The following is a 19,247-nucleotide window of genomic DNA, read 5'->3' on the forward strand; positions in this document are numbered from 1 at the left end:
GATCAGCACTATGGATGACATATAACAGCTAGGGGGCACTCTAGGAACTGATAAAATATATTTATGGATATAGATAAATATCTCGATGACTGAGACATGTACATCAAATTGGCAGCTACAGCTGTGTCCATGATATGCAGTTTCTTCTTTTTGTAACCGGTTCAACCAGATACCTTTAATTAAATTATTAGCCATAAAATTTCTCCTGCACAAAATAGAGCACACATAAAAGAAGCATGGGTGATTTGGAGCTTTTTACTACCAAAATATCTTAGGTCATAGCTGGGTTAAAAGGACAAACAGTGAAAATTGACAGGTCCCCTAAAAACATCAGCGTCACTATATATATATATGGCTGATTTTGATGAAAATCTAATCAATCAAAAAAAGTTCAACAATGTAATTGACTGATTGATGACCTACAGGACTATATACGCCATTAATCAGTAAAGCATCTGCTTCATCATTCACTTTAGTGTTAAAGTTATGTTGTCACCCCCCCCCCCCACACACACACACACACACACACAAACTCTAAGCTTAAATGCTGCACATTCAAAATATACTTGTCTGTCTCTACTTTCTGCTCTAAAAATGCTTCATTTTATCGATGGACAGTGTCACCTAGGTGGGGCTTCATAGCAGTTGGGCGATCTCTCCGATATGGACAGTGGCAGTTAGGCTCCATCTCCCAGGTGGGTAGAGGGCCTTACTGCTATGAAGCCCCGCCTAGGTGACACTGTCCACACAAATAGATCACATGATGACATTAATGTTCACACCATATTATTTTATACCAATACAATGTCCTGGCTAATATATTGACATCATTGCACAGTTATAATATAGGTCGTTACACCTCTACACTTTTAATAACCTGTGTGTGTGTGTGTGTGTGTGTGTGTGTGTGTGTGTTTGGGGGGGGGGTCGTTGGGGGCACAACAGTACTCAACTATCCTGAGCCCCCTCAGCTACTGCACTCAAGCTCCCTTTTCCCACTTTTACTTCCTGGTTCTTTGTGATGCATCACAGACCAATCACAGAACACAGTGGTGTCCTGTTGGGCTAGAAGTACCAGTGACAAGCAGAGACCAAGAACATAGACATGGCAGCCACAGGGGCTTAAGGTAGGTAAGCATTTTATAATCTATCCAGTACATCTAAAAAAAAAAAAAAAAAAAAAGTACTGCAGCTTAAAGTGTACCTGTCAAGAAAATTAACTTTTGACATGTCATCACACATGTCAAAAGTTATCGATCACAGCTGGTCTCACTGTACACTCCCTGGCCATATCTGTCTAGACAGACAGAGCAGGTGGTCAGGGAGAGGATTATGCTGCTGTCGTGTCCTTTCCCCAGCTATATCTCCTGGTTCCAGTGAGACCTGGTGGAATTAATAACTTTTGGTGACAGGTGCTCTCTCAGGTGACTGGTGACAGGTACTCTCTCAAAAATAGTGTTTATTACGGGAAATAAGGAGACAGTTTGGAGTCTACCGCTCCTACAGTATGCATACCTGTGTTTCTCCACAGCTACATTCTAGTCTGATCCAGCAGTTACACCTTACTTCATCCTCTTTGCTCCTCAGTTATCACGTAGCATAGACAAAAAGGCTACCAAGAGCTTCTCTTACTCTTTCTTTCTCTTAGGCTTACAGTCAAGGGGTTCCGCTTATTTACAGTTACTTCCAGTTACCTCCTTTCTTTCAATGATAATGTTACAATATGCTTAATGGTTTAGGTTCACACTTATCGACACAAAACCTTGGCATTACAATACATTACACTTCTAAAACTTACCCACAACAGTGCTGTAAAGTAGAGAGCTATCACTTTACGCAGGTCAATGTTGTCACACTGACAAGCTAAGCTATTGATCTCTAGTTGACCCATTATGCCACAGGCTCCTTGTCACTTACTCCAACCCCCCTGCCTCCCTCATAATGAACAAGCCGCTATAGCTTCCAGCTGAACTACAGCAAACTGATGGAGAAGCATAGGCCCAACAAATACACAGGCCGCTTGCAGGTCTTCCAGGTATCACACGTTGAACACCCACACTCAGCCCCATGGTACCACACCATGCTTTTATTCACCCATAAGCAGATGCAAAGTCATTTTTTAAGCAGTATATTTACATGATAAAAAGAAAAATAAAGCAATAACAAACAGCATATAGAGAACTAATAACTAAAAGGCTGACAGGCAGTGATGGAGCAGTGGTGTTATTGCTATTAAGCCCTTCCTCATTCTTCAGTTCATATACCTATACTTCCAGCTGCATTCTATATTTGTACAAGTTTTATCATTTTATCCACAAGCTGCTCCCATCTTTCTCCTCACGATTTTTCATTTAATGCACTTCTCATCCCTAGTTCACGTCTATGAATGAAAAGAAAGAGTAAACCTCTAGCTGCTGCTGCTGCCAGCATTTTCTTGTGACCTCCACTCCAGCTGACAAACTCCACAGATAATCGAAAGTTGTACAATTCCCCAAAACTTTGTCACATACACCGAGGTGCTAATATAACGCTACAGGTAAGAAGAACCACTGACTAGAAAGATGTTAATCCTGACAAACTGCTTGAGCATTAGGCCGAAGCACAGCTAGATTGAATTCTGTCTCCCCAGAGACTTTGTATATCGCTGGAGGTAACAAACCATCTTTTCATACTGCCCTGAGAAGCACAGAGGCCACTAGCCGAGATTTATGGAAGAACATTACTGCCCTCTAGTGATTACTCTTATGTTCAAAAAGAATAATCGACAGCTATTAAGTTACTTCATGTTCATTGAAGTAGCCATGTTCTGCAATACACATTTAACTCTTTCACCTCCCCTGAACTATTTGCTTCTGTGGGAACCTAGGCCGAGATCATGACAACAACATAGGGACGGCATGGATTAAACATACGTTGGGAATTGTTAAGGCGTTCTAGCTTACAGTGTGTGTATATGTGATTTTTTTGCTAGGCATTTTTTCATAATAAAAGCACAGACATTTCTCATTCCCAGAGATCACCACACAGAGTTGTATGTATGAGAAGAGATACTGTAGGTGTAAATATGCGGCCTATTTTCACACTGCTTTTCGCAGTGTCCTTCTAAGATATATGTCATGGGGAATTCCTGATGTATTCCTTCTAGGAATATCTCTGACGAATGTCACTAAGTGGCATCCATCATGCGTGGGCTTCCGTGTTGAAAAGAATGTATACCACATTGTATGTCATTTTTTTGCTTTGTGACTCTCTTTGGAATATTGCTGTCTGCGATAATGTAAAGACATGTACACCTCAGACGTACTGTATACCACATATACAGATGACACTCTTTTTGCCTCAAAAGACAAGATAATAGCGCAGGCAACAAATAGTTTATACAAGGTTACAAAAATGCCCTCCCGGGCTCCGACGTCTGCCTGAAAGATGGCATGGTGGCACTGCAGTTAGCGCGCATGTAAGGAATCTTGCAGCCCAGACAAGATACTACGGGGGTTAGCAAGGCAATGAATAAGGATTATGGGGAGCCCTCCCCCTTGCACCAAAGAAGCAAATTAGCGTTCAGTTATTCAGTTTTTAGTGGATTTCGTGGCAATGGAGCGACTATTTTTATAAGGAAGGCACCAATGGAGTCAGGGTCAAGAGTTCTTCAAGAGGATACCAGCCGGCTAACCGCGACCGCCTACTGATAGATTTCAGGGGGGTTGCACGTGAGGGGCATTCTAAGAGTCCTTCTACGCATAAAGAAAAATTGGTAAAGTGATTGATTTAGAGAGTGAGAGCTATGATTTGTTGTCTGGAACAATCGATTTTTATGCAAAAAGGATACATTGCTACAAAAACTTTAGACAATACATTTGATATTGCAGTGTACTCCCAACATTTGTTTACACTGAAAGATTTGTGAATGATGAATGATTATGTCAGCAACAGTTTTGTCGTTGGATCACTGCGTTCATACCAAATTATTATCATCGATTATTGATTATCTGAAAGATTTTTCACACAATAAAAGGGCCTTAAGGTGGTACCATGATACTTAAGAGCTTGACATTCTGACCAGTTGAAAGATAAGATACAGGACACTATTACCCACTATTACCCAATACTTTTACTATTTATAACTTTTTATAGAACACAGGTTTAGAACTATGTGTCCTGTTGAAGAGTTTGCGTCAACAATTTAGATTTACTAGTCAGCAGGAGAGTAATGGGAAGCAGTAGGTGCACGGTTGCTAGTATTAAAAAAAAGATATTTTCTTATGAATGATCTATTGTAAGGTGTCCACAGAACAGCTTTTCACATTCTCCATTCTGCATCCAGGACAACTAGGACACTCACATGCCATCAAAGGAATGTCCAGCGAAAAACCTTATATACTGTGTTACTGCTACTTCAGGACTTGAGTGGGCAGACACCATGATTTGCTCTTTGGTTGTGTTAAGTGATGATTTTTATGGCCGAAGTGTCTTGCTGCGGGCGCATCCGCGCGCCCGCATCAGAACTCCCCATAGTGCACAATGAAGCAAGCAGTCGAAGCCGCTTGCTTCATTGTGTGAACTGACAGGGTTTCCTACGCCCGCAATTCATTCAATTGCGGCCGCAGAAAACTGACATGTCAGTTCTTTGCGACCCGGCATGGGATCCTGGCCGGAGCGTATACGATGTCTATACACTCCGGCCGGGATACCATAGAGGAATAGGCAATGTTCCACGCTGCATAAAGTACCGCAGTTGTTGCCAATGGCAACAACGGCCGTACTTTTACGTAGTGTGAACATAGCCTAAATTTAGACCACCAAAAATCAAATGCTAAAATAATAGACTTCTGATCCCCATACTAGCATTCTTTGACATCATGTTAATGAAATTTTCCATAGACTGGTTATGCTTGAGAACAACTGAAGATGGTCAAGCTGAACTTAGGGTATTCTGTAGAAGTCAACCCTCTTATTACATTGTGGTTCATTAAACTGCAACTAAAGAGGACATAATGGAGTACTAATAGAATTTTATAAAGGCCTCATCAATTCCTATGTGGATTGTAAGGGTCGCTCAGATAGATTATAGCAATTATGTGGTCACTGGAGAAACATACAGATGTAGCTGAGTTTAAGGTACAATGAAGAAAACATAGTACGTTGATCTAGTAATAGTAATGTGATGAATTTTGGTAAAAAAACAAATTGATCTCTGCTGCACTGACAAACGCAAGCCTGCTGCATTACTAGACACAGTTCTACAACATACTGTAATTCTTTTATCTGTGTATCTACATTCAGTTATCAGCTCCTTTGCAGATTGGAAGGGTCATTTTCTTAAAGCTTAGAATAACTAGGTCACTGGAGAAACACAAAGATAAAGCAGAGCTAGAATTGTGAGTAGCGCACACTAATAATGTTCTAAGAAAATTTATTCGTTTTTCACTGTGATGAGTAGTGTCAAATAACAATCTCAGTAATACTACGTCTGATACACCTAGCACTGCTACATTCCAAACCTCAATTAATCAAATCTATTTTTCCCATCCCCAATCCTTCAAGCCTTTATTGTGTATTGCTGAGTAGCTGTGTGAAGAATCCTTATGATCAAGATAGGGATCAATAACCCCATTGTAAATTCAGTCTGAAGCTGCTCTGTCCTGATCAATCGCTTCTAAAAAGAATGCAGCTCAGTGAATGGTCAAGCAGAGGCAATATGTCTATAAGCAGCTGCACTACCATAGTGATCTCCAACCTGTGGCTCTAAAGCTATTTTAAAGCTATAGCTCTACCAGGGCCTGGCTGAATAGGTCATGCAGGGCTGACTGACAGAATTCCGATCAAGAACTGATGTGACAGGTATACATCAGTGTGAGCATGTGAAACACCATCCTTAGGTAGACACCTACGTGTTTTTTTCATACATTTAAACACCCTTACTCATGTTAAATATGCAATTCAATCAGTAGGCAGACTGATCTATAGTGTTGTGGGAACATCACTCACAGATCACAGTGGATTATTTTGGTTACCATAAAAAGTAATACCCCCCACCCCCATGACCAAGAAGACCAGAAGGGGGCTTTGGTGCACATTATCTGCTTGTTTAGATGATCAGTGCACACTACCAGATCATCAGAGTATTTTCGATTCCTCTTTTTAGCCAAATCGGTCCTAGAGATCTTAATTTTATAGGACAATCTCATGTTTTCCAAGATATATTGTAATGGTTTATATGCATAAATCTCCAGTAACTTATTACTGAACAAACAAACAAAAAAAAAAAACCTAAAACCCCTAGTATGCGTTCACCTTATTCTACCAGCACAGAGGGGGTTATTTCTATAATACTTGGAGAGCCACAGATTGCCAAACCCTAATCTACTTTTGCTTGTAATCCAATTGTGCGCTCAACACCTCATACGCTCCTGCAGCTCTAATTACCAATCATAGTATACAGTACAGATATAGAAAGGCTACAAAGGCACTAAAAGCTGCAAATACCAACAACATGCTCACTACAGATAGGGCTGACACAACAAAGAGTTGCAGAGACAAGAGGCCAGGAAATGAAGCTCTCCAGCTGTTCTAGCTATAAGTCCCACAATACAAGACTGCTTAAGGTTGTCAGGACATGCTGGGATTTGTAGTCTCACAACAGCTTGAGGGCCACAAGGCCCAGACCACTGCTCTAATTGTCTGATAAACTCTTCCTACACTACAGACTAACCAGACCCGAAGACCTATAATGATAATGCACTGACATTCCCATCTAGAAGTAGGTACAATCAATGTACAGACAAAGTGCTATTAGATAAATTATCTTTCCAGTTAGATCAAGTACCAAAACTTCATAGCTGAATGTAAATGTTTCCTCCATCCTCAATAATAATACCCAGATTTAGAAGTTACAGAAATTTCCATTAGTCCTATAGTGCAAAACAGTCTGGCAAAGAACTAAAAGATAGCCAGGAAAACAGCAGAATGCAACTTTAGCATGCATGCTCCAGTTGTGCTCATCTCTAGCCAGGAATTAAAGGAGTTATCCACCTAAGAGCAAAAAAAAGCAGCACAGGTGCATAGAGTTGATGCAGATGATGTTTCCTTTGGGTCAGGTTACCAATGCAATAGACAGCTAACCTAGCCCCCAGAGAGGAGATCACATGTCCTGTGATTACAAAGGGAGTGTGCAAGGGGGAGCTGAGCATGGTCAGAGTGGACCCAAAGTAGAGGATTTTAGACGTCCAGAGTGGATAAGAACGAGAAAAAAACAGGAAAGGGTGCAAGATGAATACATCTATATTAGACATAGGGTGGTATTGGGTAATGTTTTTGTTATCTGGATAACCCCAGGTTAACATAAATATGTGATAAACTGCATATTTCTTTTTTGGTAGTTCTATAATACACTATGCAGGGCTAGAGGGAGGGGCATTCAAAGATGACCAAATAAAGTTTTTAGTTTTTTTTTATTTAAAGGCAAACTGTAAATAATTTATAAATCTCCTAAATAACAAAAGTTACACAAGTTATTGCTAATATTGTCAATATGAGTACTTTTATCATTACTAGAACCAAGAAAAGCATAGCAACACTCTCTAGGTAGCAAAATTATTTTATCGGTAACACACATGGGTTTCTAGATAACACTGTCAGATTGCTCCTTATACATAAAGTTGTTTGAGGACAAATACAAAAAGTGTTAGTTTACCATGACAACCAACTCAGAGCAACCACAGTATTACTTAAAGGCAGGTTGGAAAATTAAAGCAGCTATCAGATTGGTTACTGTTGGCAATATCTATTGTTTTTCATACTATCCGTTTTATAATTATCAGAGACATATTTAAGCCTGGCATACAATAGGGTCCTGAACAATAGCCCTATTTCTCAAAAGTGACCAACTTTTCACCGAAATCCCTCTACAGTATGTCACCTGCAACCCAATGGCAGGATTGGCAGCACACAACATTGCATGCAATGGCTGGAATACCCATGTGTTCTAATTCAGTGGTGTAGTAAGGGCCCTTTCACACTGAGTAAATCAGTAGGAATTCCATGGCGTAGCTCCCCGGAATCCTGACTGCTTCAGTGTGTCAATGGGATGGCTCATGTGCCTCCGCTTCCGCCGCTCTCTGTTCAAAGAATCGACATGTCAATTCATTGAGCAGAGAGCGGCAGAAGTAGAGGCGCAAAAACTATCCCATTGACACACTAAGGGTAGCTTCACACACACACAGTATCGCAGTGAATTTTCTGCTGCGATGCGCAGCAGATATGCAGAAGATTTGATGTAAATAACTGAACACAGCATCAAATCTGCACCATCAAATCTCCTGCAGATCTGCTGCTGATCTGCTGCGCATCGGTCTTGTGTGTTAGCACCCTAAGGCAGTCGGATTCCGCAGCAGGAAGCTCCGCCACAGAATTCCACCTGATTTACGCACTGTGAACGGGCCCTTAAGGGGATAAGGGCTGATGGGACATTTGCACCAAAAGTCTGATGTCAAAGAGGGATGCAACAGGCCTTTTGACCTTCATTAAAGTATCTAGATATAGGATTAGGGCAGAGAATTGAATCTTTGCCTAAGTGATGTAAATCTTCACCAAGCAGGAAAAAAGTACCTTACCAATTGATGTATTTTACCAGATTGGTACCTTACCAATGTTGCCTGATGAAAAATATTGATGCTATGCCAAAACACCAATTTAAGTGGTCTTGCCCTTTAAATACAATACAGGGCTGTTAGACGTGTTTTTAAATGATTACATGGCACAGAGCTAAATTTATTCTTGAAAGTGAGGTCTATATAAAATATTAAAAAAATACATATACATGCACAGCTACTACTGAACATGAGAGTTGTAGTTCATCCATGTCTGCCCAAGCTATTTTATCTTGCAGCAAAGATCTAGCTACAGCAATATTCTGTTACACGAAAGATACAAGCGATATACTACAAAGTTTGTAGACTTTCCACACAAAACAACATGAGGCCTTCATTAGGCCTTGGAATGAAGGGATCATATAAAAGCGGCTGAAGATTGTGAAAAGATGTGCGTATGGAAAAGGAATGAAAACACCAGACGACCTGTGAGGGAATCACTTCCAGATGCTGAAATACTGTAGCTGTAAACCCCTCCAACCCCCACCGCCCCCTTTCCAAACTCACACCACCCTCACACTTCCCCCCAGCCTGGGGTTGCTTGTGCATTTTCCAGGGTCTCTGACAGCCATGAAAACAATATGCCTTGCAGGAATTTTGTCTTACTGCTCAGTCTGAAGTATTTCCAGATGAAAAAGTCATTGTATCTGGCATATTGAAGGTATCAATGTGAAAGAACCAGTCAGGAAATGAAGCCCGAACGCAGCAAATCACAAACGGCGTGTTACAAAGTGCCAAGCCATGATTAAAACGTCCGAGGTTTTCCATTTACATCTGCTCAGATGTTTTTATTCTTTTTTTTTTTTCTTTTTTCCCCCCACTGCTGTGGTCTGTAAATCATAACTGTATAAACTTCTAGACACCCATCAAGTATATACAGTATCTCCACACACAAACACAAAGCAAGCAACATTGAAATAGATTAATACACTATTTTTTTTTTTTTTTTTTTTTTGCATTGTGCTTTCCCCCACTGAAGCTATAAGATAAAAAGGACAAAAAAAATACACTTAGCCCCCAGATATATACTGTGATTTCCAATACAATGTGGCCTCTACTAAAAACTCTGGGAGGGGGGGGGGGACAACAACATATGGACAGAAACTAAACAACTAAATAGTGAGAATTCCACATAAATCTATCAATACACAATGTTTTTGTTTCCGAACAGGCTTATTAAATAACACTGAAACAATATTCCCTGTGGCACATTGGCCTTTCACCTTACCCGAGAGTCTGGTACCAGTTAAACACAGGCTACATTGTATATAGAGCCCAAGGAGCTTGTCATTGGCTGTGTAGCGGCCTAAGTGTAATTGTTTAGTAAGGAAACCTAAACTAAGTCCTCATTGGCTGATCCCCGTAATTAACTACAGACGTTCATTTTCTGCTGAGACAAAGAAGTTTAAAAAAAAAAAGTTTCCGTACTTTATTCCATGAGGACGCATAGTGGTTTAGTATCCAAGTTTACATGGTAGACTATAACTTTTAATACTCTTTGTTTTAAAAAATCTCATTACATGTAAGCCTTAGAGGGTTTCCTGTTTTATCATCTTGTTTTTGAAAAATTCTCTTTAGAAGTTTTGAAGTTATATCTGCAACTTCTGACATGACTATGAGCTTCCTAAGTGACAATTTTGTCTACTGTTTGCATCGATGGGGGAGCAAATGTCTGCCAATGTGAGGAAGTAGGGCAGCATAGTCATGGATATAATAATTAACAATTGTCATGGATATATTGTTGTCAAGTAAATTTCCTTATATATGTAGCCATACACCCCACTCTCCTGTTATATAGGTCTGATCTGCTGCTGTTCGGGGGTCAGGAAAAACTAACTGGTACCCCCACTGTGGGAAAAGTAATGGAGGCCGTACTAACTTATACCCAGGCACAAGGCCTTATATATTAATATATAGTTACCATTTTACTTTTATTTGAAAAAAGGAGAAAGGAATCAGGCCAGATCTTCAGTTTAGAAGAGATAGACCAACATTAACTACTTTTCTTTTTTTTCTTTTTTTTTATAAATATCTCTAAATTCTAGTGTGTAAAAAAATGATCAAAAACATGTCTAGAGCGAGTAATTTATATTTAATGTGCCAGCAATGTTTTAGGCCTGGAAGATGGAAATAAATTCAAAGACCCTTATTAAACGTGGAAGTTTCAGAGTCTGCTCCTAACAGCGGGGTCCCACTTAACCTACAGTCTCCCTGTCCCTTTTTTTTTCCAAGACAATATCATATCTTGACATTATAGAAGCTGGATACTCAGCAAGATATCTCTCTCTGTTAGGACGTATATGAGCAGATGATCTATGATAATCCCCATTGCTTCATTTTAAAGGGGCAACACTATAAAATGTATGTTATCTCCAGCTAGCTGTACATTTGACTGTCATATATAATTATATGTTATCAGCTATTTCAGACCTTCTGTACTGTTCTTTAATGAAAGTCCAGAAAATCCCTGACCCCATTGAAGCTAATTTATCTCAGGTATCTCCAATTCTAATAAGCTGAAATTTACATATATATGTATAAGCGATAAAAGCAACTTATTTTCATATACATTTGATTCATACAAGCTGGCATCTTTAGGGTTACTGCCCCTTTAAAGGCATTCAAATAGCATATTCATTGAAGTTAAAGATAAATGAATACATTGTATATCCGTCTCTTTTAGAGTTTGCAGCATTACATCTGTTTTTTTTTGCTAATAAAAATTCCTACTGCATAATCAGGAATGCTTCAGTCTATGCTTAGCAATTCTCCGCAGCAGAAGCCTGAAATTCTCAATACAGTTTAGGTTTTGTGCAAGCATTTCATATAGGTTGTACAATGCTATGGCCTATAGCACTGCTCTGTATACAAGTATCTCACACTACAGACATTAAGGTAGACAGAGGTTATTTCCCAAAAGAGAACCAAAACCATCATTAGTTGCAAAGCCTTGTTCAATCCATTGCAATTGTGAATGCAAGATGCAGATGCAGCAGAGCTGAATGAGTCATTTAACTCTCTGGGGCTACACTGTGACAACTTTAAGATAAAAGAACATAGCAGGCTTATTTGCAGTCCTAAGTAGAACTCCAGATAACACATGGTGCTACTGTATGTATGTTGGACAAACTCAGCTCTGCTACTTCTGCACAGTTTTACACCTACACCTCCATTTTTAAGTTTATCTTAAAATTCCATAAATTAACAAGTAGTCCTGCTTTGCTGATGCTTGAAAGCTAGGTGTTAAAACAGAGACCTGAGTAGATAAGTCTTGTAAAAAAAAAAAAAAAAAAAAAAATCAGACACTTGACGGTCATACACTTAAATTGTATGTTCTCAGCGGAAAAAAAAGAATTGATTTGAGACACACTTTATAATAGTGGCTGAGGACTTGCCCGCTTCAATTAAATACCCAGCTTGTTTTATTGACAGGAAGCATGAGCTGTGAGAACACTAGGATGTATATGGAAGGAGGGAGGGGGTAGGGTGCCTATGGATCATATAGCTGTATTATGTATATTATACAAGGAGATATCTGCCACAGCCAGGGGACTGTTCCTCTCTGTCATCAGTCTATTATTCTTTCTCGCTGAACTGTTCCATGATTAAATAATTCAAAAGAAAATTCTATTCTTCATGGGAGATGCAGTTTCGACAACAGTTTAAGCCTTGATCATATAAAAGGCTATGCAAGCAGGCACTGTGGTCACAATGCAGGTCTGCCAATCTACTACCAATGATATGTGCTAGACTGTATGTAATGCAATCAGAGGGGCACAGACACTGAATCCGCAAATGCTCCTGTACCCCTCAGGGCTTCAGATGTAGATGGATCCTTCAGTCCCTGCATCTTTCTGATACCCTCGCAGGGTTAGACACATTGCACTCTCTAGCATTCTGTTCTCTTCCTAGGGTCAAGCTCCAATACTGAAAAGAGTTTGCTATAAGGATACCCTGAGGATGCATCCTGCTAGAGCCACAGGATGTGTTCTCAATTAAATATTTAGGGTACTATGCAAAAGAAAATCAATGGTTCTTGGATCTCACCAAAGAATGCTCTTTCCAGGCTATTTTCTGTTGAATGGTTAACACTTAAGATGCCAAGGCCTGTTACAAGGATCTGGGAATGATAGGGTTAATAAAGCTGGATAACGCCTGTGGCATGCAGCAGCTGATCCCCCCCCCCCCCCCCCCAGCACACACACACATCCCCACCACCACCTTAACTACAACTCCCAGCATACTCATGTCCCATAAATGCAGAGATATTTAATTAATCCTTTATGTCAAGGGGTTCTCCACAGACCCTCTGGCAGCCAAAGTGTTAAGCATGCTGATCAAACAGAACTACAGTTAACCCTTTCACAGTGCCGGCTAGAACAGTTGGCAGAGTTTATTTTTGTAAAATATCCCACAGAGAGCACTGTTAACCCTTTGTGAAGCAGAGGGGAAGTAGCAAAAATAGACATTGCTGTTAACCCTATGCCAGAAGACCAGAGGTTTGGTGTGGGTACCATCAATCAGACAGATGCACTGGAATGCCTCCTGGCACATGGGTGATATATCTGAGCCAGATATATTGTAAAAGGCTTTTCCTTATACTCCAGAAAATCCCTGTAATGTCCTCTTCTGCACATCTTATACCACTTAGTCATCTCCTTAAGGATGAGGAGGTCCAAATAGCCCACAATGTGAAGATATGCTCAAAAATACATGACATAAAAATAAGGAGAAAGCAGTGAAAGAAAACACAGCCATAAATTATGATCAGAACCAAAAATGCCCAATAGCAGCCATAAGATCTTGCCTCTTTCTCTGGGAAGTAGGATTGAGAAGGTACCAAAGCTCCACTGTCGCTTCCCAAGGAGCTCTAAGGAATAGCTTGGTGGGCAAACAGTTGCTCCTAGCCCAAGCTGGCTTCTAAGTTCCTCCAGGAGTGGACACATCTCTAGCTGCCAGCTTCACCAGCTCCCCGGTGGCATCCTGAAGGAACCCTCAACTCGCAAGAGGACAGAGATGCAAAGAGACAAGGAGACAGACAGAGATCCCTTCTGGGTGGAAGGTCCTTACCTTGGTGCTTTCTTCTGATGACACCCAAGAGAAGAAATTGTAAGGTCCCAGTCACATGGAGACGTTGTGGAGACCCAACAGCATCCTCAAGTCCTTTACACTCCAGCCCAGCAAGGAGATCCTAGTGAAGCTCGGAGCTTCTGGCAAGGAATGCAACAGAGAGAAAGAGAGAGGGAGAGAGAGAGAGACAGAGAGAGAGGGAGGGGGAGGCTAGGGCTGAGAGCAAGCTGCTGACGGAGGGAAGGAGAGGGGGCCAGGGAGAACAAAATCACGTGAATAATTGCAAGAGGCAGGGGTCTTACAGCCTCTCTTCTGACTTGTGAAGATGAGGAGTGGTGTCCATCAAAGGTGACCCTCACCCCCCTCTCTGCATCTCACTTACTGATGACACGTCTGAGGAGGCATGCTATCATGGAGAAAGTGATGTAAAGATGGAATTGATGCAAAGCAGATTGTGCAGAAAAAGCAGCATATGGAGGGAAAAGGGGGGAGCCCTGAGCAGCACCCATGATGTGAGCCAGGCAACATCTGTAGTGGGGTGGGGGATGGGTATAGAGCATCTTGGGGAGCATGTTCTACAAGGGGATATATACTCTATGTAGGGGATCTGTTTGCTTTCATTACAGCCAAGGGGATGTAGATTTGCATATACTGTGCATTCATTTGGAGGGATTGAATGCTGGTGAGGGAGAGAGGGGGGCTCAGCCAAAGAAACTGTAAAAGAGTTCAAGAGCTGCTGCCAGGTCAATGGCACAAAGCATGCAGAAAATGCTACAGCCAAGAGAAGGCGCAGAGATTACAGTACACTGATCAATAGACAAGAAGACTATTTGGGCTACTGGATTTTTACTGGCTGTCCAGGATATGCTAATCATGGCTTCTTTCCATTCATAAAAATGGAACTGATCTAGTGCAGATCCTTAGGAATATCTTATTTGTTTGTTTGTTTCTCAGACAGAACTGACAAACTACACAGTACAAAACCATAACAACAACAAATACATCATACACATCACTATACCAAACACAATAATACAAAAATAGAAGAGTACTAAACACAATAATACAAATATAAATAGAAGGGTAATAAATGCATAAAGTAATCATAAAATTATAACGATTAAGAGCGTCATAAGATATTTCTTCTCATTTGAATAGTCTCAGATGTATGTACGGTACCTCTTTGTCAGGAAAAATCTCCCTTAAGCTCTATCAGCCCCTGTAAAAGTAACTATTTATTTACCACAGAGGCATTTAGTGACATGAATGTGTGTAAAGAGTTAAGGGAATTATTAGTATTATTGTTTCTATCTCGGGTAGTATTTCTGCCCATTAGGATTTGTATGCTGCATTATTCAGATTTCCCCCAGCTTGCCTCTGTCTCTATGGTCAGTGTACACACTGAGTTTGGCTGCAACACAGGTCACATGGTCAAAGATCACAGGGCAGCATGGCAGCTCATGAATGTGACTGCTGCAACCTGCAAGATACATTGGCCAACAATACATCCCTGACAGAATTCTGGCAATTACTGGGTAATGTCAATTTGAGTGCTGCAGCCCAACCACATTTACTTTCCTCAGGTGCAATACAGGCATGCGGCACTGCAATCTTTGGTTGTGTGTTCTGTGCTGTGGGCACTGTAAAGCCTTAGCCAAATTGTCTCTTTTCCTTTCCAAACTGCATCTACTCCCTTCTCCTTCTCCCCTTTTCTGTCCATAGATTTCTATGGGAATCACAACAACAACAAAAAAAAAATATTTCTGAGCAGATAATCCATCTCATCTCCCAAGGTGGATTTTAGCAGTGACTAGAAGAAGTAGTTTAAAAGTAAAAAATAGGTAGTTTTGCCTAATTTGATATATTACAATGTTTCCTAAATGTGCCTGTTTGCACTGTTAGGCCGGGTTCACACTATGTATGACATTGGCCGTTCTGCGACACGGCCGATGTCATTGAAGTTCATCCTGGCCGGTACTGCAGTACCCGCATTCCAAATCACCATAGCAGATGTAAAGCGCATCTGGAGCCGCACATTACATTGTCTGCTCTGTCAGTCTTGCGCGGCCGCTATTCAATGAATAGCAGCCACACAAAACTAGCATATCAGTTTCCGATGCTGCCACAAGGAATCACGGCCGGAGTGTATACAAAGTGTATACACTTCGGCCGGGATTCTATAGCAATTACAGCAATCTATAATTTCAATAAATAATGGCAGTGGTTGCAAATCTGAAACTACGGACGTTGTTTAATGAAATTATACTGTATGTGAACTTAGCCTTACTTTGCAGCACTGTTGTGCTGGGTTCAAATTTCTACTGGGTTCGAAAATCCATTGGATTTCTATAAAATTTGTCTTATTTGCATGTGTTTTGAATATTTAAATTGTGGGCCCCATGGGGGAACAGGTACTGATGTAAAGGATAGGCAGCCTGGTGGCTTACTAGCTAGCAGTAGGGTGCTGGGTTTATATCCAACATCAGCATGGATTTTCTATGCTGTTTTTTGAAAGCAAACAACCATGTTTTTCTCTTTATGGAAATCACTTTTAATTTGAAATTAAAATTTTCATCCCCAATGAGGACAAGACTCTAAGTGAGTTATGAGAATATCTACCAGATAAATGATTTCCCATGGACCAGAGTTCCCAATAAAATGTAGCCTTTATTCATAAAAAATATTACCAGTGGCAATGAGTACATTAGTACATTAAATTGTTAGCTGTGTGGTTCAGATAGTTTATACAATGTCACAAGTTCCTGATTTACCATCTATTTCTAGTTCTAAAAGGTAATTAAGAAAATGAATCTTTTCAGTGTATATTAAAAATGTTCCAGCTACAAAGAGATAGTATATTATTTAGTGTCGCCACATTAGATTGCTAGCTTCAGAGATTAGGAGATCGGCTGTCTGCAAGGTATAATACACTTGGCATGTATGGTTGGCACAGCGTATACGCTACTGGGTTTCCTGATGCGGAGTAATCATTACAAGATTAATCTTTGGTGCAGGCACTGGCATGAATAGAGATATTTACCAATGTATCCCAGCTGCATGAGTGATGCAATGCACAGAGAACTCAGCTACAGGGTGTTTCCTGGACAAATCCACTGCTTTTGTTTACAGACCTTCTGCACATCCCAGGCCTGGATGGTTTGCCCCAATTAATGGCTTCACTTTGTGGCAGATTATGGGCCTCATTTACTTACAGTACAGTGGGCATGAATGGCCTGCATACTGTACCTTCCTTCTGTTATCATTTCTCACTTACATAGTGCGTCTCTTTTTCCTAACAATGCTGCCTTCCTTAGTCAAAATCATATATAAACTTTTTTTCCCCCTCCATGTAAAGATATTTACCTCAGAGAGCAGATGAACTTTGAGTTTTGCTGTGTGCACGGTTTGCGGGTATCTCCAGGGACCACATATGTCACCTTTCAGGGTCACTTAGTTTTGTTTTATTTCTACCAGACTGGAACAAGAGCGGTTGCTGTTTTCAGGATTTATAGAATTCCACACCAGTTATTTACTGGCCTGTGGCAGAAACAGAGTGTAAATTACATTATATTTAAAAAAAAACCTATATGTATATGTTCCAATGGGGGGAGGGGGGTGAAAATGAATGACACAACTGGCTACATTTATCACATTGCAGAAATAGACTTTTAATATTTGATTATTTAATTATTATTTTTTTTATGTAATTCACGTTTAAATGTTAATGGTTGATGGATTTTTTATTAATTATTTTCTCTATTAATAATCATTGCATTTTATTTTTCTTTTGGAATTCATGGGATCTGTGTAATTTAGAGTTAAGAGGGGATCCACTGTTCACGTACCTTGTCTATTAACCAGAGCAGAGAATGACTGTGGAGGGCCCAGCACATCTGTGCATCACATATCCATTTCAATGGGAACTGTGTAATGCCTCGTTTTTCTCATAGTGCCTCCTGTTTTTAAAATAGATTCTTGTGGATTTCTGGGGATTCCTTCTAAATAACTGGAACATGGAACATGGAACTGTTTAGTAAAATATAAAATTAAAAAATGTGTCTTCTATGGCTTATTTTTCATGAAGAGAACTATATTTTTTATTGATACCACTTTGACATGTGTGACTTTTTAAAAATCAATTTGTGGATAGTAGACAAGTAAGAGATTGTGGAGGGTCTGACCTCCGTATCCCCAGGCGATCTCCATATCGGCCCCCATCTCCTTTGTTTTGAATAGAGACTGGTGTATGGCACATGACCCGCCGCTCTATTAATTCTCTATGGAGCTGCCAAAAAGAGCTGAGTGCTGTACTCGTCTCTCTCTGGCAATAGAGAATGAATGGAGCTGCTGGAGAGAAACAACTACAGCACTCGGCTCTTCCCGGCAGCTCCATAGAGAATGAATGGAGCCGCGGGTCACGTGTCATACACGTGGCTCTTTTTAAAACAAGGGAGCTGGGGGCCAATTTGAGGATCACTGGGCGTGATTAAGGTCGGACCACCTGCAATCTCTTTCTTTCCCCCTATCCTGTGTATAGGGGATAAGTTAGTTTTAAGTTGTTATATCCCTTTAAGTGAATGGAGCCAAGTTGTAATACCACACACAACAGATGCAGCACAGTTTTTAGAGTAAAGCAGCAATCTTTGTCTAATCCTTCATGGTAGAGCAATATGCACTGAGCCTGTAGGGTAATGCATGGAGGTTGCATGGCTCATTCTGGTGTTCAGAGATATTCTTCCCAGGAGGCAGTCTGATGGAGCATGACACAATCTTTTTTTCTGTCAGATACAACTAGAAATATTCTAAAGACATATGGCCCCCTTGCACCTCTGCATAGGTTTATGTGCACAATGCTTTACTCTGTAAATAAGCCCTAAGGTTATGTTAACACTGTACACGTTTTCTACTAATCTTTGCATTTAACTTACATGTACTCTTTGGTTTAAAACAATAAGAAAAAAAAAAGAAATATGGTAAGTGATTTGTTGTGTCTGGGCTACAGCTTGGTTGTTATTGTGTGTCTAATAGGAGTGATATGGGACAGGACTGCTGGGTAATGTAATACCTCCCAAGTGTCCCTCTTTTGCAGGGACAGTCCCTACTTTTGACCCATGTCCGTCTGTCTCTCTTTGCCCCTTACATGTCCCTCTTTTTGACCTATAAATGAGACTGACATTAATAAACTCTCTAAGTTGCTCTAGAAAGTGTCTGGTTACTTTCTGTATAACAGACCCAATCATGCATATTATTCTATCATGTGGTGCAAGTTAAATCCTAAAAATTGTTATATGCAGATAAATCATGTGACATTATGGCCCCCGTCACACATGCAGTTCATATAGCCCCATACACACATCTGTAGGTGTTATGGATCTGTTTTGAGGACATGATCTGTGCCACAAAACGATTAAGCCATTGTGCGTCTGTATCACGTATCTGACAGTGGGTCCCTGCAAATGCGGACAGTTACTGAAATACATTCGTAATCCTGTCCTCAGTTTGCCGGTCCCCAATTACAGACAGGGTTAC

At 40.5% G+C, this 19,247-nt stretch overlaps 1 protein-coding gene across 1 annotated transcript in view; it reads right to left on the reverse strand.

Annotated features, from left to right (window-relative positions):
• The window catches only part of CDH11 (cadherin 11), a 105,492-nt gene extending 91,607 nt beyond the window's left edge, over positions 1-13,885 (reverse strand). Inside the window, exon 1 of the mRNA XM_069966028.1 lies at positions 13,719-13,885. The gene's annotated coding sequence lies outside the window, so the exon portion shown is untranslated. The remainder of the gene's footprint in view (positions 1-13,718) is intronic.
• Positions 13,886-19,247: the final 5,362 nt, after the last annotated feature.

Source organism: Dendropsophus ebraccatus, chromosome 4, assembly GCF_027789765.1.
Source record: "Dendropsophus ebraccatus isolate aDenEbr1 chromosome 4, aDenEbr1.pat, whole genome shotgun sequence".
Classification (NCBI taxonomy): domain Eukaryota; kingdom Metazoa; phylum Chordata; class Amphibia; order Anura; family Hylidae; genus Dendropsophus; species Dendropsophus ebraccatus.